We start from the raw sequence: 20,404 nt of genomic DNA on the forward strand, positions 1-20,404 counted from the left end.
AGGAGACCTCAAACACAATAAGTTTTTAAAAAATGAAAAGGCAGAGAAGTACTACATAAATGAAGGAACAAGCTAGAAACACAGAAGTTCAAGTAAATGAAGAGGAAATAGGCAAATTACTTGAAAAAGAATTCAGAATAATGATAGTAAAGATGATCAAAAACCTTGAAAAGAAAATGGAGAAAATGCAAGAATCAATTAACAAAGACCTAAAAGAATTAAAGAACAAATGTACACAGACGAACAACACAATTACTTAAATTAAAAATACTCTAGAAGGACTCAATAGCAGAATAACTGAAGCAGAAGAACAAATCAGTGAGCTGGAAGATAAAATGGTGGAAATAACTTCTGAAGAGCAGAGTAAAAATAAAAAGAATGAAAAGAACTGAAGATAGTCTCAGAGACCTCTGGGGCAATATCAAACACACCAACATTCGAATTATAGGGTCCCAGAAGAAGAAGATAAAAAGAAAGAGTATGAGAAAATTTTTGAAGGGATTATAGTTGAAAATTTCCCAAGCATGGAAAAGGAAATAGTCATTCTAGTCCAAGAGGCACAAAGAGTCCCATACAGGATAAACCCAAGGAGAAACATGCCAAGACACATACTCATCAAACTAAAAAAGACTAAACACAAAGAAGATTCCCTGATAGCTCAGTTGGTAAAGAATCTGCCTGCAATGCAGGAGACCCTGGTTCAGTTCCTAGATTGGAAAGATCTACTGGAGAAGGGTTAGGCTACCCACTCCAGTGGGCTTCCCTTATGGGTCAGCTGGTAAAGAATCCGCCTGCAATGTGGGAGACCTGGGTTCAATCCCTGGGTTGGGAAGATCCCCTGGAGAAGGGAAAGGATACTCACTCCAGTATTCTGTCCTGGAGAATTCCGTGGACTATACAGTAGATGGGGTCACAAAGAGTTACACATGACTGAGCGATTTTCACTTTAGAGAAGCCTCAGCAAGATGGTAGGCGCTGTAATGGTGATTGTACGGAACTGGAGCACATTTGAGGAGATACCCCACATCCAAGGGCAAAGGAGAAGCCCCAGCAAGATGGTAGGAGGTGTGAATTCACATTTAGAATCAAACCCCATACTGGCCAAGATGCTCGGAGGGCTCAACAAACCTTATGCACACCAGGACCCAGAGACGCCACAGAGACTGAGACAGAACTGTGTTTGAGTGTCCCCTGCAGAGGTATGGGTCAGCAGTGGACTGATGCAGGGGCAGGGGCTCTGGGTGCAGTAGACCTCGGTATGGCATAAGCCCTGTTGGAGGAGGTCGCCATTAGCTCCACCACAGAACTGCCAGAACTTACATAGGACTGGGGAAACAGACTCGTGGAGGGCACAAGCAAAACTTTGTGCACACCAGGACCCAGGAGAAGGGAGCAGTGACTCCACAAGAGACTGACCCACACTTGCCCGTGAGTGTCCAGGAGTCTCCAGCAGAGGCGTGGGTCAGCAGTGGCCTGCTGCAGGGGTAGGGCACTGAGTGCAGCAGTGCATGAATGAGATGTTTTGAAGGAGGCTCCACCATAGTTTGGCCTCAGGTCAAATAATAGGGGAGGGACACAGCCCCACCTATCAAAAGAAAACTGAATTAAAGATTTACAAGAAGAAGACCCAGTTTCCCCTCAGTCAATCTCTCCCATTGGGAAACTTCCATAAGCCTCTTATCCTTCTCCATCAGAGGGCCAACAGAATGAAAACCACAATCACAGAAAACTAACCAATCTGATCACATGGACCACAGCCTTGTCTAGCTCAATTAAACTATGAGCCATGCTGTGTAGGGCCACCCAAGATGGACAGATCATGGTGGAGAGTTCTGACAAAACGTGGTCCACTGGAGAAGGGAATGGCAAACCACTTCAGTATTCTTGCCATGAGAAGCCTATGAACAGTACAAAAAGGCAAAAAGATAGGATACTGAAAGGTGAACTCCCCAGGTCAGTAGGTGCCCAATATGCTACTGGAGATCAGTGGAGAACTAACTCCAGAAAGAATGAAGAGATGGAGCCAAAGTAAAAACAACAACCCAGTTGTGGATGTGACTGGTGATAGAAGCAAAGTCTAATGCTGTAAAAAACAATGGTGCATAGGAACCTGGAATGTTGAGTCCATGAATCAAGGCAAATTGGAAGTGGTCAAACAGGAGAAGGCAAGAGAGAACATTGACATTTTAGGAATCAGTGAACTAAATTGAGCTGGAATGGGTGAATTTAACTCAGATGACCATTATATCTCTTACTGTGGGCAAGAATTCCTTAGAAGAAATGGAGTAGCCATTATAGTCAAGAAAAGAGTCTGAAATGCAGTACTTGGGTGCAATCTGAAAAATGACAGAATGATCTCTGTTCATTTCCAAGGCAAGCCATTCAATATCACTGTAATCCAAGTCTATGCCCTGACTAGTAATGCTGAAGAAGCTGAAATTGAACGGTTCAATGAAGACCTACAAGACCTTCTATAATTAACACCCAAAAAAGATGTCCTTTTCATTATAGGGGACTGGAATGCAAAAGTAGGAAGTCAAGAGACACCTGGAGTAACAAGCAAATTTGTCCTTGGAGTACAGAAAGAAGCAGGGCAAAAGCTAATAGAGTTTTGCCAAGAGAATGCACTGGTCATAGCAAATACCTTCTTCCAACACAAGAGAAGACTCTACACATGGACATCATTGGATGGTCAATACCAAAATCAGATTGATTATATTCTTTGCCACCAAAGATAGAGAAGCTCTCTACAGTCAGCAAAAACAAGACCATGAACTCCTTATTGCCAAATTCATACTTAAATTGAAGAAAGTAGGAAAAACCACTAGACCATTCAGTTTAGTTCAGTTCAGTTCAGTCGCTCAGTCGTGTCCGATTCTTTGCGACCCCATGAATCGCAGCACGCCAAGCCTCCCTGTCCATCACCAACTCCCGGACTTCACTCAGACTCACATCCATCGAGTCAGTGATGCCATCCAGCCATCTCATCCTCTGTCGTCCCCTTCTCCTCCTGCCCCCAATCCCTCCCACCATCAGAGCCTTTTCCAATGAATCAACTCTTCGCATGAGGTGGCCAAAGTACTGGAGTTTCAGCTTTAGCATGATTCCTTCCAAAGAAATCCCAGGGCTGATCTCCTTCAGAATGGACTGGTTGTATCTCCTTGCAGTCCAAGGGACTCTCAAGAGACTTCTCCAACACCACAGTTCAAAAGCATCAATTCTTCAGCACTCAGCCTTCTTCACAGTCCAACTCTCACATCCATATATAACCACAGGAAAAACCATAGCCTTGGACCTAAATCAAATCCCTTACAATTATACAGTGGGAGTGAGAAATAGATTTAGGGGATTAGATCTGATAGAGTGTCTGAAAAACTATGGATGGAGGTTCATGACATTGTACAGGAGGCAGGGATCAAGACCATCCTCAAGAAAAAGAAATGCAAAAAGGCAAGATGGTTGTCTGAGGAGGCTTTTCAAATAGCTCAGAAAAGAAGAGAGGTGAAAGGCAAAGAGGAGAAAAGGAAAGATATGCCCATTTGAATTCAGAGTTCCAAAGAATAGCAAGGAGAGATAAGAAAGCCTTCCTCAGTGATCAGTGCAAAGAAATAGAGGAAAACAATTGAATGGGAAAGACTAGAGATCTCTTCAAGAAAATGAGAGATACCAAGGGAACATTTCATGCAAAGATGGCACAATAAAGGACAGAAATGATGTGGACCTAACAAAAGCAGAAGATATTAAGAAGAGATAGCAAGAATACCCAGAACTATACAAAAAAGTTCTTCATGACACAGATAATTATGATGGTGTGATAACTCACCCAGAGCCAGACATCCTGGAATGTGAAATCAAGTGGGCCTTAGGAAGTATCACTATGAACAAAGCTAGTGGAGGTGATGGAATTCCAGCTGAGCTATTTTAAATCCTAAAAGATGAGGCTGTGAAAGTGCTGCACTCAATATGCCAGCAAATCTGGAAAACTTAGCAGTAGCCACAGGACTGGAAAAGATGAGTTTTTATTCCAGTCCCAAAGAAAGGCACTGCCAAAGAATGTTGAAACTATTGCACAACTGCATTCATTTCATATGCTAGCAAAGTAATGCTCAAAATTCTCCAAGCCAGGCTTCAATAGTATGTGAACTGTGAACTTCCAGTTGTTCAAGTTGGATTTAGAAAAGGCAGAGGAACCAGAGATCAAACTGCCAACATCCGTTAGATCATAGAAAAAGTGAGAGAGTTCCAGAAAAACATCTATTTCTGTTTTATTGACTATGCCAAATTCTTTGACTGTGTGGATCATGACAAACTGTAAAATTCTTAAAGAGATGGGAATACCACCTGACCTGCCTCTTGAGAAATCTGTATAAAAGTCAAGAAGCAATAGTTAGAACTGGACATGGAACAACAGAATAGTTCTAAATTGGGAAAGGAGTAGGTCAAGGCTGTATATTGTCTCCCTGCTTATTTAATTTATTTGCAGAGTACATCACGAGAAATGCTGGACTGGATGAAGCACAAGCTGGAATCAAGATCACCAGGAGAAATATCAATAACCACAGATATGCATGTGACAGCACACTTGTAGCAGAAAGCAAAGAGGAACTAAAGAGCCTCTTGATGAAACTGAAAGAGGAGAGTGAAAAAGTTGGCTTAAAGCTCAACACTCAAAAAACTAAGATAATGGCATCTGGTCCCATCACTTCATGGCAGATAGATGGAGAAACAATGGAAACAATGGCAGACTTTATTTTCTTGGACTCCAAAATCACTGCAGATGGTGAATGCAGCCATGAAATGCTGCTTCTTGGAAGAAAAGCTATGATCAACCTCGACAGCATATTAAAAAGCAGAGACATTACTTTGCCGGCAAAGCTCTGTCCAGTCAAAGCCATTGTTTTTCCAGTAGTCATGTATGGATATGAGAATTGGACTATAAAGAAAGCTGAGCATGGAAGAATTGATGCTTTTGAACTGTGGTGTTGGAGAAGACTCTTGAGAGTCCCTTGGACTGCAAGGAGATCCAACCAGTCCATTCTGAAGGAAATCAGTCCTGAATATTCATTGGAAAGACTGATGTTGAAGCTGAAACTCCAATACTTTGGCCACATGATTGGAAGAGCTGACTCGTTTAAAAAGACCCTGATGCTGTGAAAGATTGAGGGCAGGAGGAGAAAGGAACAACAGAGGATGAGATGGTTGGATGGCATCACCAACTCAATGGACATGAGTTTGGGTGAACCCCAGGAGTTGATGATGGACAGAGAGGCCTGGCGTGCTGTGTGGTTCATGGGGTCACAAAGAGTTGGACATGACTGAGCGACTGAACTGAACTTACTGAAAGAGACAAAAGAACTATACACAGAAAATTAAAAGACATTGATGAAAGAAATCAAAGATGACATAAACAGATGGAGAGATATTCCATGTTCCTGGGTAGGAAGAATCAATATTGTGAAAATGACTATACTACTAAATATAATCCACAGATTCAATGCAATCCCTATTAAAATTACCAATGGCATTTTTCACAGAACTAGAACAGAAAATTTCACAATTCATATGGAAACACAAAAGACCCCAAATAGCAAAAGCAGTCTTGAGAAAGAGGAGTGGCGCTGGAGGAATCAAGCTTCCTGACTTCAGATTATACTATGAAGCTACAGTCAGTCATCAAGATAGTATGGTACTGGCACAAAACAGAAGCATAGACCAATGGAACAAGATAGAAAGCCCAGAAATAAACCCATGCATTTATGGGTACCTTATCTTTGACAAAGGAGGCAAGAATATACAATGGAACAAAGACAGCATCTTCAATAAATGGTGCTGGGAAAACTGGACAGCTACATGTAAAAGAATGAAATTAGAACACTTACTAACACCATACACCAAGATAAACTCAACATGGATTAAAGACCTATATGTAAGACCAGAAATTATAAAATTCTTAGAGGAAAACATAGGTAGAACACTTGATGACATAAAATCAAAGCAAGATCCTCTATGACCCACCTCCTAGAGTAATGGAAATAAAAACAAAGGCAAACAAATGGGACCTGATTAAACTTAAAAGCTTTTGCACAGCAAAGGAAACTATAAGCAAAATGAAAAGACAACCCTCAAAATGGGAGAAAATTATAGCAAATGAAACAACTGACAAAAAATTGATTTCCAAAATATACACACAACCCATACAACTCAATGACAGAAAAGCAAATGACCCAATCAAAAGGTGGGAGAAAGACCTAAACAGACATTTCTCCAAAGAAGACATACAGATGGTTAACAGAAACATGAAAAGATGCTCAACATCATTCATTATTAGAGAAATGCAAATCAAAACTACCATGAGATATCAGCTCGCGCTGGTCAGAAAGGCCATCATCAAAAAGTCTACAAACAATAAATTCTGGAGAGGGTGTGGAGAAAAGGGAACACTCTTGCACTGTTGGTGGGAATGTAAATTGACACAGACGGTATGGAAGACAGAATGGAGATTCCTTAAAAAACTAGGAATAAAACCACCATATGACCCAGCAATCCCACTCCTACATATATACCCTGAGGAAATCAAAATTGAAAAAGGGAAATGTATTCCATTGTTCATTTCAGCACTATTTACAATAGTGAGAACACGGAAGCAATGTAGATGTCCGTTGGCAGATGAATGGATAAAGAAGTTGTGGTATATATACACAATGGAATATTACTCAGCCATAAAAAGGAATGCATTTGAGTCAGTTCTGATGAGGTGGATTAACCTAGAACCTATTATACAGAGTGAAGTGGGTCAGAAAGAGAAAAATAAATATCATATTCTAACACATATATATGGAATCTAGAAGAATGGTACTGAAGAACTTATTTACAGGGCAGCAATAGAGAAATGGTGGCTTCCCTGGTGGCTCAGAGGGTAAAGAATCTGCCTGCAATGTGGAAGACCTGGGTTTGATTCCTGTGTCGGGAAGATCCCCTGGAGAAGGGAATGGCAATGCACTCCAGTTTTCGTGCCTGGAGAATCTCATGGACAGAGGAGCCTTGTGGGCTACAGTCCATGGGGTCACAAAGAGTCAGACACGACTGAGCTACTAAGCACAGCCCAGTGCACAATAGAGAAACAGACACAGAGAATAGACTTATAGACATGGAGAGAGGGAAGGAGATATATGTATACTTATGGTTGATTCATGTTGAGGTTTGACAGGAAACAACAAAATTCTGTAAAGCAATTATCCTTCAATAAAAAATAGAAAAGAATAAAAATAAAAAAAGTTTTAAAAGTTCTTGTTTTTGATCATCATTAAAACAAAAGCTACTGGAGAAGGAAATGGCAACCCACTCCAGTGTTCTTGCCTGGAGAATCCCAGGGACAGTGGAGCCTGGTGGGCTGCCGTCTACGGGGTCGCACAGAGTCAGACACGACTGAGGCGACTTAGCAGCAGCAGCAGCATGACAGGAAAAGTAATGTTATTACACTGCAATGTGTATTATATAATAAAGTAGATCGATATTTGGAAAACGTGCATAGCTAAAAGAATTTTTCTAACGCCCAATAAATGATGCTCCAAACCATGCACAAATAAAAGACCCATTCAAAGTGCAAGTTCAGTGAGTGTAAATACAATTGAATATGAAAAATTCACTAATATGTTTTGACATTTCAGAGATGACAGCTTTCAAATGCCACCCTGCCCCTTTCTTGTCCTCAAAGAGTTAAAGTAATGAGAAAGCCATGCTCTTCCCCTTTTGGCACCTGGGAAAGTTCAACCACACAGACCCTGGCTCTCATCTCAGATTGTTTGTCCAAGTCCTACCTCAAAACCATAAGGCCAGGCAGACCCAGCTGCCTTTTCTTGTTCTCTCACAAACCAGGAAAATTTCTGCCTGGGAGCCTGCCCTTCTGTTCACAGAAAGTGTCATTATGTGAAAAATATGTACATTTTTCATACCCTCCTGATGCATGTATGGCAGTATGAATCTCAACAGTGCCATCAAATGTTGAAACTGGAGTGTATGATACAGAGTGAAGTAAGCCAGAAAGAAAAACACCAATACAGTATACTAACACATATATATGGAATTTAGAAAGATGGTAATGATAACCCTGTATGTGAGACAGCAAAAGAGACACAGATGTATAGAACAGGCTTTTGGACTCTGTGGGAGAGGGAGACGGTGGGATGATTTGGGAGAATGGCACTGAAACATGTATAATATCATATATGAAACGAATCGCCAGTCCAGGTTCGATGCAGGATACTGGATGCTTGGGGCTGGTGCACTGGGACCACCCAGAGGGATGATACGGGGAGGGAGGAGGGAGGGGGGTTCAGGATGGGGAACACAAGTATACCTGTGGCAGATACATGTTGATGTATGGCAAAACCAATACAATATTGTGAAGTAATTAACCTCCAATTAAAATAAATAAATTTATATTAAAAACAAACAAACAAAAGCTACAGTAAAAACCAGTCAGTAACTTTTTCATGTTTTTGTAACATTAGTTTAAAATAAAAGTATAATTCTGTTATTTTCCATTCAATGGTTAAGTCTCACTAGCACTAAAATGATTTTGATAAGAGCAAATCATTCAAGTCATTGTGTTTCCTACACTGAAAAATACTATGAATGCTTTTTATATTCATGTACTGGTGAGTGTGAGTATAGCAGTCTTCGAAGTTTGTCACCCACCACCTATGCAAGGTAGGACTAGATTCAGATGCATGTGACAAGAAGTCCCCAGACACCAGTGTCTTAGGCAATGGAGACAGTTGTAGTAATGGCCTCCAACGAGTCACTCTCTGCTCCGTGTCTTTGAATGACTTGAGCAATCCAGTCAGACAATAGTATGTGCGACACAAGCAGAGATTTGAAAAGAACGTGCGTATTGGGACTTGCTTTTCCCTTTTTTGGAACCCTGAGACTGCCATGTGAAGACTCCTTAGGCTGACCTACTGTAGGATAAACAAAAGGAGCAAATGCGGGCCATCCCAGCAGAGGTCCCCGAGACCCAGCAGACAAGTAAAGCCAGCCTAGACTACCCAGCTCCAGCCAATATTCCAGCTTCCCAGCTGACCCATAGAACCAGGAGCTACATTTGGTAATTGTTGTCTTAAGCCACTAAGTTTGAAATAGTTTGTTATGCAGCAAGAGATACAGATATATTTAATATAGGAACTTGCTTTCTTTCTCTTATAAAGGAGAGATATGAAGTCCAGGGGTGATACAGCACTCCTCTGTGTCAAGGACTAAAGCTTCTTCCATCTTCAGTCGATAACTTGCCCATTGTGATCCAAGATGGTTGCCCAAGCTCCAGCCAGTGCAGCGTGACCTCTAGCCAGCAGGAAGCAGTGAAGGGGGTGTGATGGATGAAAAGCATGCCCCTTCTTTCTGCAAACACTCCCCAGAAGTTTCACATAGCATTTATGCTTGCATCTCATTTACTTAGTCACATGGCTGCAGCCAGATGCTAGAGAGCTCAGAAGTGTAGTCTTATTTCTGGGAGCCATTAACTCAGCTAAAAATCTGATTTTTTTTTTTTAACTGGAGAAAAGAAACAAAATTGTGGGGAAAATGAACAGCTTCTGTCTGACTTCACTGTGCTTCAAACTACTGCAGCACTCATCTTTGAATTTCCAGCACCTAACAGGTGTTCAGTAACATCTGTAGAATGCTGCTGAGGGAATTAAGGGTGGTTTATTCTCCAGACTACTGAGGGAAGTCATAAGTTTAGGAATTGCACCTCACCTCCAGGAGATGGTTGGCATCATCCTACTGTGAGTGATTAGATAATAGAGAGGCTTCAGAATGTAGCAAGAAAATCATGAGCCTTAAAGTCAGGAATCCTGTCTCTGTTACTTGTTTTCTGGATGACCTCAGGCATAGGGTCTAATTTTAAGTATCCTTGTCTTTAAAGTGAAAATAAAAATTTCTGCCTTAATGGGAAGTGATTGTTTAATATGTACAGGGTTTTTATTTGGGAGTAATGTCAAGTTTTGGAAATAGATAGTGATGATGGTTGCACAACATTGTGAATGGAATTACTGCCCCTGAAATGCACACATAAAAATGGTTCACTTTAAAGCTTACCTTGCAAGCTTACCATACTTCTGTGTGTGCCTCCTGTGAGTTCACAGAGGAATTAGGCAAGAGAAACATTTAGAGAGCAAAAGTAAAAAGCAGTTGCAAAAGGGTGGTATGGGATGGAGCAAGGGGTTGAATGACAGTGGTTGGAAGACAGTAATTACATTTTCCAGAAATATTTGATTCTTGTAACCAGAACCCTCTGTGGTCTCCGGGCATCATGCAGACTGCACAGAGAAATGCATGGCATGCAGAATTAGTGATGCGGTGGTTCTCCAGTGGACTTCTGTGCAGAATTAATAGTGCTTATGTTTGCAAACTCTCAAAAACTTTATAAATTGAGCTGAGTGAGACAGAGCTCACTCAGTGTGGTCAGAACTGGTCATTTAACCTCAATTCAATCAACACGAAAGGAGAACCTATGTGTAATCATTATGGCTACTGATAAATATGGTTCTTGCTTCAGAACATGAGGTCAGATTTCATTCCCCCACTGCCTTTGCTTTGGCAAATGAAAGATGAACAGAAATGATGTGTGTCACATTGGATGAAAAGATTCCCCTTCCCTTTTCCAGGCTCAGTGACTGCAGAAGCACACAGAAGATGGAACCTCCATCACCTGTGTCTATGACTACAATGAGACACGCTGGCCACTCTGCACTAGGCATGTAGCATGAGGGAGAAATATGCTTTTCTGAGCTTTGCCATTGAGATTTGGCACTGTTTGTTACTGCAGCATCTCCTAGCCTAACCTGACTGATGCTATGTGTCTCTCCCTGGACTAAATGAAGATTTTAACACAGAGCTTAGACTCTAAAACTAGCCAGTTTCTCCAAGCTGGCTACTTTCTTGCTATCTGATCTTGAACAAATCAACTAACTCCTCTGTGCCTATTTTCCCACTTATAGAAAACATGGATAGTAATGGAAACCACATTATACAGTTTTTATGATGATTATATTAAATGAGCGATATAGCCCAAAAAAGTCCTCAAAAATGCTGAATGATGCTGCTGCTGCTGATCATCTCACTCAATTCTCATAACAACTCTATATAAGATTTGTTGCTGTGCCAAGCCATTGAGGTGTTAGCACTGCTACTGCAGCATAACCTGGCCCTGGACACAAAAAAGAAGAGAAAATTTTGAGATTAGAATGGAGCATTGATCCATCAACCCACCTTTGGGGGCACACTTCTGTGTCGCTGGAAGCTGTCCAGATCTGCTGTGCAACTACTTTTCATTTTGTCCTCATTTGTTTTCTAGAGGACATATTCACTTACTCAACCTCCCCAGTGACCAAATCCGTGTAAAGGATGCCCCCCGGCACCTCTGCCCCAGGACAGAGGCTCAGAGATACAGCCAATCCTATTTTCTTAGACTGTTCTGCTCTCCTGCCTATAAGGCAAGCTGGGGATCAAACCCTTAAATATAGGCTCTGTTAGAGTCCCTTCTTCTTTTTCTTTTTTCAATTGGAGGATAATTGCTTTACAATATCGTATGGATTTCTCCCATACAATGTGAATCAGTCATAATTATATATATATATATATATATATATATATATATATATATATATATGACAAAGGTCCTTCTAGTCAAGGCTATGGTTTTTCCAGTGGTCATGTATGGATGTGAGAGTTGGACTGTGAAGAAAGCTGAGCACCGAAGAATTGATGCTTTTGAACTGTGGTGTTGGAGAAGACTCTTGAGGGTCCCTTAGACTGCAAGGAGGTCCAACCAGTCCATTCTAAAGGAAATCAGTCCTGGGTGTTCTCTTTGGCCACCTCATGCGAAGAGTTGACTCATTGGAAAAGACTCTGATGCTGGGAGGGATTGTGGGCAGGAGGAGAAGGGGACGACAGAGGATGAGATGGCTGGCTGGCATCACCGACTCGATGGACGTGAGTTTGAGTGAACTCCGGGAGTTGGTGATGGACAGGGAGGCCTGGCGTGCTGAGATTCATGGGGTCACAAAGAGTCGGACACGACTGAGCGACTGAACTGAACTGAAGTTATATATATATATTTCTCCTCCCTCTTGAGCCTCCCTCCCCCCTCCCATCTCACCTCTCCAAGTTGTCACAAAACGCCAGGCTGGGCTCCCTGTGTTATACAGCAGCTTCCCTTCTGCACCAGATTCATCTCTTGCTCTGCCAAAGCCAAATGATTGATTTCACTATTATTTTTGGCTGCACTGGGTCTTTGTTGCAGCATGAAGGCTCTTCATTGTGGTGCATTGGCTCTCTAGTTGTGGTGAGTGGGCTTAGTTGCCCCGTGATGTGTGGGATCTTAATTCCCCAGTTCAGTTCAGTTTAGTCACTCAGTTGTGTCCAACTCTTTGTGACCCCAGTGCACTGCAGCACATCAGGCTTCTCTATCCATCAGCTCCTGGAACTTGCTCAAACTCATGTCCATCCAGTCGATGATGCCATCTAGCCATCTCATCCTCTGTTGTCCCCTTCTCCTCCTGCCTTCAATAGTTCCCCCAAAGTGAAAGTGAAGGTCACTCAGTCGTGTCCAACTCTTTGCAACCCCATGGACTTGTCCATGGAATTCTCCAGGCCAGAATACTGGAGTGGGCAGCCTTTCCCTTCTCCAGGGGATCTTTTCAACCCAGGAATCGAACTGAGGTCTCCTGCATTACAGGCAGATTCTTTACCAACTGAGCTATCAGGGAAGCCAATCAGGGATCAAATCTGAGTTCCTTGCATTGGAGGCAGATTTTAAACCACTGGGCCACTAGGGAAGTTCCCCAGAAGGTTTATTTAGACCACTAACATAATTAATTAAAATAAAAATTTGTGTACAAGATAAAAATATCCCAAAGATGCAAATGTGTATAAAGAAATATCTCTTGCACCCTTCTTTCTAGGCTTCCAGTTCCCCTCCCTGGGGGCAAACATGGTGACCAGCTTCCTCAAAGTGGTTTTACAGTGATTTTTTGTTTCTTTCTCTGGCTGCACCACTGCGGGGAATGCACTTCTGAAACCAGCATCCTTCCTGCCCTGTAGCTGCACCCACTGTTCTCTCTCACCAGCAACGCCCTCCTTTTGGTCTCCTAATCCTGCACATCCTGCTGTCTGTCCAAGTCACCTTCTCCAGGAAGAATTTTTTTTTTTTTTTAAGCAATTCCAGCTGTTACTCATCTCTTCTTCCTGACATTACTATTTCTGTCACTTATATGGACATTTTTTCACATCCAGGTTATCAGTTGCTAGTTTCCAATTGCTTGGTGTGGGCCACCCTCACTTTCTCAACCAGCCTGCTGGTTGATTTCCGTTCACATGACTTCCTCTACCATCTACACCCTGATCCAACCCACTTTCCTGAGCTTCAGACATAATTGCAGTTGAAATTGGGCACATTCCTAGTTGTCCCCTGGGAACCTCCAAAACATCCTTTTTGCCTTTAACTTATTCTACTTTTTGTATCACCTCTCAATGAATGGCATCAGCACCTATTTAGTCATCCAAACTTGAAACTTCAGTCCCCTAAGCTCTGCACGCTATAGCCCCCCTCCAACCCTCCAAGAGAATAATCTGAATGGGAAGGTGAGAGAAAGCTTATCCCAAGTCTTGTCAATTGCATATCAAAAATGGCTGTCAAATCAATCCCCTTTCCTCACTCCATCTGTCTCTACCTTCTCGTTTTATCTCATACTATAAACAGGTATCTTGATTCACAATATATTTAGTGTCACTTTTTCTGTATTTTTATGCTTTTTGTTGGTGATTCTACTGTTTAAAATGGCCCACAAAGTGCTGTCTAGTGTCCTAAGTAAAGAAGGCTGTTACATGCCTTATGGAGAAAATAACTATGTTAGATAGGATCTATTCACATTGATAAAAAGTGAATGGGATTTTCCAGGCAAGAGTACTGGAGTGGGTTGCCATTTCCTTCTCCAGAGGATCTTCTTGACCCAGGGATTGAGCCCAGGTCTCCTGCGTTGCAGGCAGACGCTTTACTGTCTGAGCCACCAGGGAAGTCACAGTTCACAGGGATAGTTACAGTTAAAGGTTAGAGTACTGTTGGCTATGAGAGTAATGTTAATGAATCAACAATATATTGTACATAAGATGTCTTTAAGGGGTTCCCTGGTGGCTCAGACCGTAAAGAATCTGAGTACAGTGCAGGAGACCTGGATTCAATCCCTGGGTCAGGGAGTTACTTTGGAGAAGGGAATGGCAACCCACTCTAGTAGTCTTGCCTGGAGAATTCCATGGATATAGGAGCCTGCTGGCTACGGTTTATGGAGTCACAAAGAGTCAAACATGACTGAGCAGGCAGGCAAGTTGTCTTAAAACAGAAACACACATAAAATAAGGTTGATTCATTGATCTACTGATGAAAATTTTGTTACTAGAGGCTCACAAGAACCCAACCTGTATTTTTATTAATACTAGGAGCAGTGATTTCATATTCACTAATTCAGTGTTCATGGTGACTTTCTACAACATAACTACTAAAAATAATGAGAATCAACTCTATTATTTGCTTGTTACCTGACTCACAGAAACAATAAAAACTCAATGAGGGCAGAAACTTTGTCTATAATTAGAATAATGCATAGCACACAGTAGTTTCTCAGTAAATATTTATTGAATGAATGAATGAACGAGTTAGGAAACATTTTGTCTGGATCTTAGATGATACCATCTTTATTTTCATTACTCTCAAAATGAAACTGAACAGTTTCTTCAATCATGAATATAGGAACAAATCACAGTAGAAACAGCAATATCTATGATGGTCACAATAGAAATCACAGGTATTTTCAAATCACAGTACAGCTGTTGTTGATAACTTGAAATGTAGTTTTACACTCATTGATACATCGAATTAGAGTAGGTGTTTTGCGCATCAGTAGATATCACTATTATTATTTCTTTTAATTGAGATGTAGTTGATATATAATATTATATAAATTTCAGGCTCACTACATAGTAATTTATAACTTTTAAGGGCTATATTCCACTTATATTATCATAAAATATTTATATTGCACTATATATCCTTGTAGCATATTTATTTTATACAGAGTAGTTTGTACCTCTTAATCTCCTACTTCTATCTTGCCCCTCCCCTCTCCTCTCTGGTATCTACTAGTTTGTTCTCTATATCTTGTCTGTTTCTTTTTTGTTATATTCACAAAAGTTTATTTTTTAAATTCTACATATAAGTGATGTTTTACAGTGTCTGTCTTTCTCTGGCTAACTTATTTCACTTCGCATAATACCCTTGGAGTCCATCCACATTACTGCAAAGGGCAAATTTTCATTATTTTTTATGGATAAATAGTATTTCGTTGTGTGTATGTGTGTGTGTGTAACACCTTTATTCACTCATCTGTTGATGAAAACTTATATTGATTTCATATCTTGGAAAGTATAAATAGTGATGTTACAAACATTAGGGTGCATGTATCTTTTGAATTAATGCTTCTACTGTTGCTGATAAATACCCAGTAGTGACATTGTTGGGTCATATGGTAGTTCTATTTTTAGTTTTTTGAGAAAACTTCATATTGTTTTCCTTAGCAGCTGTACCAACTTATATTTCCACCAACAGTGCATAAGTGTTCTTTATTCTCCACATCCTTACCCACATTCATTCTGTGTGATATATTTGACATAGTCATTCTGATAAGTGTGCCCATTTTTCCTAGGTTGTATCAGTATTTCTTTAGTGCTGGTTGTAACTTCTTTTTCATTTATGATTTTATTGATTTAGTCTTTCTTTTTTCTTGGTGAGTCTGGTTAAAGGTTTATATCTTGTCAAAGAACCGACCATTAGTTTCGTTGATCTTTTCTATTGTTCTTTTAAAAAAATAATGTTATTTATTTGTCTTTTGGCTGTGCTGAGTCTTCATTGCTACACGTAGGCTTTCTCTAGTTGTGGAGAGCGGGGGTTAGCCTCTAGCTGCCCTGTGAGTGCTTCTCGTTACAGTGACTTCTTTTGTTGCAGAAATGGGCTCTAGGGTGTGCAGGTGGGCTCTAGGGCATGCAGGCTTCAGTAGCTGTGGTACATGGGCTCAGCTGTTGTGGCTTCTGGGCTCTGGGGCACAGTCTCAGTGGTTGTGGGGCACTGGCTTAACCACCCCACAGCAAGTGGCATCTTTCTGGACCAGGGACTGAACCCGTGTCCTGTATTGGCAGGCAGATTCTTTACCACTGAACCACCAGTTGCCGTTCAGTTGCTCAGTCATGTCCGACTCATTGCAACCTCATGGGCTGTAGCATGCCTGGCTTCCCTGTCCTTCACCATCTCCCAGAGCTTGCTGAAATTCATGTTCATTGAGTCAGTGATGCCATCCAAGCATCTTGTCCTCTGTCATCCCCTTCTCCTGCCTTCAATCTTTCCCAGCATCAGGGTCTTTTCTAATGAGTCAAGCCAGCAGGGAAGCCCTCTATTGCTTTTTAAGTCTCTATTTCATTCATTTCTGGTCTGATCTTTATGATTTCTTTCCTTCTACTAACTTTGGGTTTTGCTTGTTCTTCTTTTACCTCCTTTAGGTATAAGATTAGGTTGTTTGAGATTTTTTTGGATTCCAGAGAAAGGCTTCTATCACTATACACGTCCTTCTTAGAACTATATCACTATACACTTCCTTCTTAGAATTATATCACTATAAAGGCTTGTATCACCATACACTTCCTTCTTAGAACTATATCACTATAAAGGCTTCTATCACTATACACTTCCTTCTTAGAACTATATCACTATAAAGGCTTCTATCACTATATACTTCCTTCTTAGAACTATATCACTATAAAGGCTTCTATCACTATACACTTCCTTCTTAGAACTATATCACTATAAAGGCTTTATCACTATACACTTCCTTCTTAGAACAACTTTGCTGCCTCCCATAGATTTTGGGTTGCTGTGTTTTTATTTTTATTGTCTCCAGGTATTTTCTGATTTCTTCTTCAATTTCTTCAGTGATCCATTGATTGTTTAGGATTGAGCCTGCATGTGGAGGCTCCATGTTACTAAACAACCAAATTCAAACAGATAGTATTTTAATGTGTTAACAAAGAAACACTGTACAGCATACATTTTAACAATTATATTTCAGAACAATTGATTTCCTTTGAAATTAGGTGGGGTTTTATTTTCTGCACTTAAAACATCAAACATTAAAACATCCTGAGAAGAGATCCATAGGCTTCCCCGAACTATTGGTGCGGGCCACAGCACAATAGAGTTTAAGAACCCTGCTCTAGCTTCAGGACAAGGCCACATTCAGGTAAGAAGTTCAGGGTTGTGAAGCTACTTAGACAATAAAACTGGTGTCCTCACCCAAATCAGCCCGCAAGCATCATCACACAGAGGGGCCTCTTCATTCTAACGTCATCTTCACAAAAGTGCTCCTCTGTGCATCCCTAGACAACCGGAGGAACACTGACAGAAAGTTTCCAATGAATTCCATAAAGCATATCAAGAGAGGGCCACATGCAGAGACTTCAAGCTGGGACTGGAGGGCACTGCAGTTCCACGTGTGGCCTGAAAACTGTTACTGGCCAAAGATGAGAGAAATACAGAAATGAGTAAGAGTTTAGAAACATTTGCATAGCAATTTGAACCTAACAATACAGTAATTAAGATTCATATTTTATGTCTGTTTAAATTTTCATTTTACTTTACAAAAATATCCATATGCAATAGATTGGATATTTACAAAAACTAAGCAAAGAAATATTGTTTTTTTCCTCCATACAAAGTTTGAGGATCACCATTGTGGGGCAATATGGTGAAGAGACATGGTTACAAGGGCATGGGCAAATGCACTGAAGAACATGAATGAAATGCTGGACACAGAAGCACATCAGACCAGCAGAAGTAGGGAAAGCATAAGGAGGAGGAAGCATTTGAATTGTGTTTTGACCAGTGTCTATTGGTGGAGATGATGCTTTTTGGGGTGTTGCAGGCAGTGGGCTCAGTAAGAGCTGAGGCAAGGAGTATAGAGTGTTAGATGCATCGGAGAAGGTGGTTGTCAGGCAAGACAGGGCAAACGTCTGTGTGTGTCTACAGGATGTAGTGAGAGTAAATCATGAAGACCTCGGAGACATGCTGAAGATACGGGGCTTTCTTGGCAGGCCCTGAAGGACCACAGACTTATTCAGAGCAGGGAATGAAAGGATCACATCTGAGTTTTAAATGATAACATTTATTGAGCCAAACTAAATTTACAAAATTTACAAACAAAAAAGTTCTCAGGCACTGACTCTCTCAGAGAAGGAAATTTCCCTCTTCCATTAGAATGTGCAGATATACAGACATTGATTTCCATGCCTGGATGAACACTTGCAGGGATGTGCACTAATGAGGAATGCTCTGGAAAACCAATTTGCCTCTTCTCTCCAAACTTCTCCTTCTTTTCCTTCTCTTTTCTCTCCTTCCTCTCTCTCTCTCACTTAGAACTTTCCAATTGTGCTTTGCGTGATCATGGAAATGGCCTGTCTCTGTGTTTATACCCACTAGCCACATGGAGTCATTGAGCCCTTGAAATATGGCTACTATGGCTGAGGACTGAATCTTAAATTTTATTTAAGTAATTTAAATTTAAATAGCCACATGTGGCTTTTGGCTACCATATTGGACTATGCAACAACTTTCACTACAGTGAAAACAGAGAAGGGAAACATGGGTGCCAAGAAGTTTTCAGACAGGCTGTTATGGCATATATTGTTAATGAGAGTAGTCAGAATAGAGTGAAGATGGAAATGAGTCCTTCTGCTTTTAAGCCAAAATGTGTGCTTTAACCTATTTGTGTCAAATGGGTCTCTTGGAAAGAGACGTGGGAGCCAGGAGCTTAGGGTTCTCACCTTATTTTGAAGGGTTACCTTAGACAAGTAACTGGTAGGGGATGGATAAGAACTAATGTCCAATATACACTATCATTTGTAAAATATATGGTTAGTGGGAAGCTGCTGTATAATACAGGGAGCTCATCTCAGTGCTCTGTGATGACCTACAAGGGTGGGATGGTGGGAGAGTAGCAGCGAGGCTCAAGAGGAAGAAGATATAAATATACATACAGCTGATTCACATTGTTGTACAACAGAAACTAATGTAACATTGTAAAGCAATTATACATCAATGAAAAAAAGAACCAATGTCCAGTGAGCATAAGTCAAGTATCAGGCATGGGATGGTAAGCTTCTTTACAGATGACCACATTTGCAAATCTGTGAAGCAACATTTTATTCTTATGCTGCAGATGAGGAAAGGGATCCTCTTAACCTTCACTTGGTCCTCTTCACCTTTAGAGGGTAAGATTAGAGAGGTAAGCCATTTGCATGTCTTAGAATCCATTTCCTCCCTAAGGACATAGGACTAGCAATTCTCATCCTGTCCACCCTCCAAAATGGTGGAGGGGACCAAGTGAAGGTTAAGAGGATCCTGAAATGCTGACAAGGCAAAGGTGCTGAGTGTGCTCAGGGGAGAGAGGTGATGTTTTCTGAGGATACAAACAGGGCAATGTTCTGAGAAGATTTTGCCCTCTCACTGATAACGGAAATACCTTAAATTTTCCATTTAAGAAATGCCTGAGGCCTATTTCAATCATGTAAAAACCAATATCAATTTGGAAAGGTTATCACAGCCTTTCCAATTCCAGTCAACATTAAAAATGCAAATGTTTACTACTTAAATATAGCCTTTGGCCACCAGCATTCAGGATGTAAGGTAAGCCACAGCCGGCTGCCATTGCCCACTGAGGGCTCAGCAGGAAAGAAGCAGAAATGCTGGAAAGTCCATGTGGTACCAGGTTGATGGGACCATTTCCAGCCCCATAAAGGTCTGGGTCCTCAGAGGTTGTCTGGTTTCAGTCACTGAATCAGTCAACCATTCACTAGGAGCTGGGACACTGTTCATTTCTTTGTCCTTGTCTTCCCAGTATCTAGTCCAATGCCTGCTTCATAGTAAGAGCTCAAGAGATATTTCTTGACTAGATGAACTAATTCATTTACTGTCTCTTTTTTGTATATCCTATCATGTCCCAGGCACTGTTGGTATTTACTTGCTAAGTCATGCCTGACTCTTCTGTGACCCCATGGACTGTAGCTGGCCAGGCTCTTCTGTCCACGGGATTTCCCAGGTAAGAAAACTGGAGTGGATTGCCATTTCCTGCTCCAGGAGATCTTCCCCACCCAGGGATCAAACCCATGTCTCCTGCTTCTCCTGCATCGGCAGGTAGAGTCTTTACCACTGAGCCACCTAGGAAGCCCCTCAGACACTGTACTAGGGCTGTACATTGATACAGAAACAAGCCATTTGGAGAAATCAATCCCAAGTAATTTACCAGCTAAG

This window comes from Budorcas taxicolor, chromosome 3 (assembly GCF_023091745.1).
Source record: "Budorcas taxicolor isolate Tak-1 chromosome 3, Takin1.1, whole genome shotgun sequence".
NCBI classification, from domain to species: Eukaryota; Metazoa; Chordata; class Mammalia; order Artiodactyla; family Bovidae; genus Budorcas; species Budorcas taxicolor.